The 5,089-nt window shown below is 41.0% G+C and overlaps 1 pseudogene; it reads right to left on the bottom strand.

Annotated features, from left to right (window-relative positions):
• Positions 1-3,633: 3,633 nt before the first annotated feature.
• Positions 3,634-4,820, bottom strand: LOC139036957 (olfactory receptor 10J4-like; annotated as a pseudogene).
• Between the last annotated feature and the right edge of the window lie 269 nt (positions 4,821-5,089).

The raw sequence follows: 5,089 nt of genomic DNA, 5'->3' as shown, positions 1-5,089 counted from the left end.
TCAGATATATTGGTCTATGTGTTATTAGCTAATGTGAAGGCTCTTAGTAAAGGTTGGGGCTAGCTTTTTCCCATCTCAGAGAGTAAACTAGAGGCCCTTAAATAAACTGAAATTTAATTCTTAATTAGTAACCCAAACTGGTTAACATGAAAAAATAATCCTTTGAAAATTCTTTAAAGTTTTATTCATATCTTTTCAAAAGTTGTATTCTGGTACAAGTCAAGGAAGGTTATTGGACTGTCAAACCTTTAAGACTGGGTCCATTTCAAAAGTAGCTTGTCCTGGAATGAGTATGGTAGTTATAGTTATGACTGAGTATATTCTGAGAGGAGACAACCAAGTGGAACCAGACAGTGAAATTATTAGAGACATTACTTTTGCATGGATATCTGCTGGTGATGGTCTTTTTGGACCCCCCAAAATCTGTTCTGTGTTCTTAAGTCTGACTCCAGCCTAGTTATAGGAGACTTCATAAAGAACAGTGTAGATGCCCCTGACCAAACCTGCTGTGAATTCTTCTAGGTCAAAACCAGGTGATTTCTCTATGGAAATAAGCAGGGTTCCTGAATTCCTAGGGAGCGATAAACAAGCTCTTTAAGTGACTTGTTTGTGGTCAAATGCATAGCCTAATTTTATGTGTCAATTTGGCTAGGCTACAGTGACCAGTTGTTTGGTCAAACATGAGATGTTGCTGGGAAGGTAATTTTTACATGTGATTAACATTTAGACTTTGAATAAAGCAGATTACTACCCAACACGTGGGTGGTCCTCATCCAATCAGTTGAAAACCTTAGGCGAAAAAACTTAAGTCCTCTTAAAAAGAGGGATTCTGTCTCCAGGCTGCCTTTGGATTCAAGACTGTTACATCAACCCTTTCTGGAATTTCCAGTTTCCTGGACTGTCCCTTGCATTTTGGAATTGTCAGCTCCCATAAATGTGTGAGCTGATTCCTTTAAAACCACCACCACCACTACCATCACAGTGACTGTTTTCTCTGGATAATCCCAGCTAATAGAACTCTAACCATCTCTCCTTTCCCCTCTCTTACTGTCTTACTACTCATTCTCCGTATACCAACCATGGTAAAAATCTAACAGATTAATTCCTTTCTTAATATCCCCCAAAGACTTTAAGTAAAGGCAACAATTCTTAACAGGTCTTACGAAGTCCTGAATGTGGCCCCTGTTACATTTTTCTCTCCCAGCACTCCTCTCGCAATCCCCAGACTCTCAGACTCTATGTATTATTGGCCTTTTAAAAACCATAAATATATCCACATTCTTTGCCACCATAGGACCCTCTCATGTGCAGTAACTCTACTTGAATGCATATTCCCCCTCACCTGGGTAACATCTACTTAGGCTATAAGTACCCACTTAAATGTTTCCCATTCTCCTCAGGCTTCAGACCAAATTAAATACACCTGTTACCCCTCCAAAGCACCCTGCATACTTTTAAGAATACTCAGTGCACTTGCAGCTACAGATTCAGTATTTGTTTTCTCCAAAATGCTGGACTCTTCATACAGATACCTTTAATGTCTTGCTTTTTCTCTGTGTCTGTTTTTACATGATTTCTGAAACATAGTAAGCATAAATGTATATTTAAAATGTATGAATAAAACATTAATGAATGGATGGATGAATGAAGTTTTTGCTCTAGCAGGAACCACTGACTTGGCAGCCTTTGAATCTGTTGAACGTCAGCCTGATTCAAATTGACTGAATGTTTGTGTCAGATCCTGCTACACCTATGATAGGCCTTTACACAAACCCATGCTCACCACAATAACACCACTGCCTTGACCCCGTTTAACTCAGATTGGCAACTATCACTGCAGCCTGTCTTAGTAAAAGCTATGCAATCACTCTGCTGAGTAGTGTCTCCCTTTTGTCGTGGCATGGCTGGAGACACAGAGGAGTTAGAACTTGTATAAGACAAATGTTAGCATAGCAGTAGCAAGAGTGTTAGCAGAGGAGCTAACAGTTGGAGATTGTTTATTACCTTCCAGTTACAGTTGTTAGTAATTTACAAGTAGTGACCCAATTAATCCTCAAAATAACCCCCAAAGGTGTTTTTTAATTCATCCTTTTCAGAAGCTGTAACTGAGACACATAAAGGTTAAGCAACAGTTCAGGTTACAAATATCCTCTTAATACTCTGATTTCTTTTAAGGTACATACTCTGTGTGGTCAGGCAGAATGAGGGGCTCTTTGAAAATAATTCACCACTAGAGGGACTTTCATTGGTGACACATTTCATTCCTTTCTGTTCAAAGTATGCAGACTTCTACATCTGGATATGTCAGGCAAACTTGTATTAGGCCATATTTCTGTCACAAAATCAATAAGAAGCTAGAAAAATGTTGTTAAACGTTTGAAGGCATAGACTTCTCATCTCATAGAGGATGAAGTTGCTCCATACCCTTCAGGTTCTCCCTCTTATTGAAAACATCCCTAGATAAAACAACAAACAAGCTTAGGAAGATCGTAAAGAAGATGGAGAAGAAGGCAGACTCCTAGGGACTTTACCCCCGAGGAAATCCCATAGGCCTGAGTCCCTGTGTTTTCTTATTGCTTCCATATATCCTGGACAGGATGCTGCACAAGCCTCCAACCCAGAACCACCAAGACACAAAAAGACAAAAAGAATTCAAAGATGAGTCTGTTCCTGCTAGCTGAGGAACTGGGAAAAGAGTGACCTAACAGAATAGAGAACCTTTTGGCAATACCTGCCCTACTGCAGACAAGCGAGAGTGGAAAACCATACCTGTCTCCTACCTGCAGGATTCACTGGGACCACGTTGGGAGCTATTTTTTACCCCCCTCCCCAACCTTTGATTCATCTGCTGGGGTATTGTCATGGAGGGGATCCTACAGGGAAATGAACCTCCCCTGGTCATCTGGCAGCAATGAGACAATGAGGGAATGTGAGGGGGTACTAGTTGGTACTCTGTTTCCCTATAATGATGATCCCACCCTTGTAAGTGAGGGCCCAATGGGGATCTGAGTTCCATCACTACCTTCAACAACAGAGCAGTGTGAACCAGCTCTCCACGTCCTCCCTTCCCCAGTGGCAGGGGGTCCAGCGAGGAACTGACCTTACTTGAAAGAGTAGGAGGTGTGCAAGGCAGTGGGGTGTTACCCTATAATGGGGAAGGAAACAACAGGGCAGTGGGAAAAGCTGAACTTGTCTCTCACTCAACTACAAGGAGGCAGTGGGAGTCAGCACTCCATTTTTTGCCAGAGCTGTGTGCTCAGAAGGAAGCTGAAGTCACACACACATGTACACACCCTAGTAGTTGCTGTGATGGGGGACATCCTCCTAAAAAAGATTGAATCTGATCCAGTGTCTCTTAATATGATATCCTAAATGTCTCTGTTACAATAAAAGTCACTGTCATACCAAGAACTAGAAAAATCCCAGTTCGATGAGGAAAGGCAATGTATGCCTACATCAAAATGGAAAGGATGCTGTAATTATCTGACAAGGATTTCAAGGCAGCAGTAAACAAAACTTCAACAAGCAATCATTGAAATTCTATTTCTTTGTTAAAAAAATTTCAGCAAAGAAATAGAATTATAAAATATAACCAAGGGAAATTTCTAAATCTGAAAACCATAATCACTAAAGTTAAAAGGAAACAATGGGATTAAGAAGAAGTGTCAGGACTGTATGTGTCCGTACTGTATATGCCATCAGCATATCTTCACAGAGTCACTGTCCTAGGCCTCAAATAGACAAAGCCAGCAAATCCATAGTGTATGCACACCACAGTGAGAAGCAAGTTGAGAAGGCCTTATACCTTCCCTTGGCAGAAGGCATCTTCATCACTATGAACCCAATGAAGACATAGGAAATCATAATTAAAATAAAGCTGCCCACCAACACAAAGTCAGAGAGCACAAAAATAGCCATTTCACGAGAGAGTATAGTCACAAGCAAGGCAGACCATAGGCAAGACGTCGCAAAAGTGCTGATGGTGTTGGAGTCACAGAAAGACAAGTTGAATACAACGGTGACGATGCACACAGAAACCAGGAACCTAACCACTACCCAATCTGCCAACATCAGTTGAAAGTATATCTTATTGGTCATGAGGATGGAGTAGTGGAATGGGTTGTGAATAGCAGTGTACCAGTCATAGGCATGGCAGCCGTGATGAAGCAGTTATTGCCGGACAGGAAGAACATCTGTGTGGCACATTCAGGAAGAGAAACGGACTTGCTGTCTGATAGCAAGCCCACCAACATGTTGGGGATGATTACCATAGTGATACAGGTTTCTTTAAAAAATTTTTTTTAACTGGAGGGTAATTACAATATTGTGATGGTTTTTGCCATACAGCAACATGAATTGGCCATAGGTATATTTGTGTCCCCTCCCTCCCTGCTCCATCCCTCTAGGTTGTCACAGGGCACCGACTTTGGGCTCCCTGCGTCATACATCACACTCCCACTGGCTATCTGTTTTACACATGGTAATGTATATGTTTCAATGCTATTCTCTCAAATCATCCCACCCTCTCCTTCCCCTACTGTGTCCAAAAGTCCATCCTTTATGTCTGTGTCTCCTTTGCTGCCCTGCACATAGGATCATCAGTACTAGCTTTATAGATTCCATTTATATGCTTTAATATATAATATCTGTCTTTTGCTCTGACTTACTTTATTCTGTATAATAAGCTCTAGGTACATCCACCTCATTAGAATTGACTCAAATGCATTATTTTTTATAGCTGAGTAATATTCCATTGTGTATATGTAAGTGGTACAGGTTTCTGAAAATGAGAGACCACAGAGAAAAAAATACATGGGGGTTTAAGGGTTGTGATTGAGCTTTATGGCCACCATTATGGATGCATTTGCAGCTCAGATGGTCATATGGGAGAAGAAAGTCATCACAAAGAGGAGATTTTGCATGTCTGAGAAACTGGAAAATCCCCACAGAAGGAATGTGCTCAGTATGATCACCCATCCTCCTGGTACACACAGCAACTTTCCTCCAAAGGTACAGGGTTATTGAAATGAAGACTCTGAGATGAGTAGAAACTATCCTTATATACCAATATCATCTAGACTTTAAAGAG

Source organism: Odocoileus virginianus, chromosome 10 (assembly GCF_023699985.2).
Source record: "Odocoileus virginianus isolate 20LAN1187 ecotype Illinois chromosome 10, Ovbor_1.2, whole genome shotgun sequence".
NCBI classification, from domain to species: Eukaryota; Metazoa; Chordata; class Mammalia; order Artiodactyla; family Cervidae; genus Odocoileus; species Odocoileus virginianus.
Note: the sequence above shows the minus strand (reverse complement) of the source record. Positions and strands in the feature narration are given on the sequence as shown.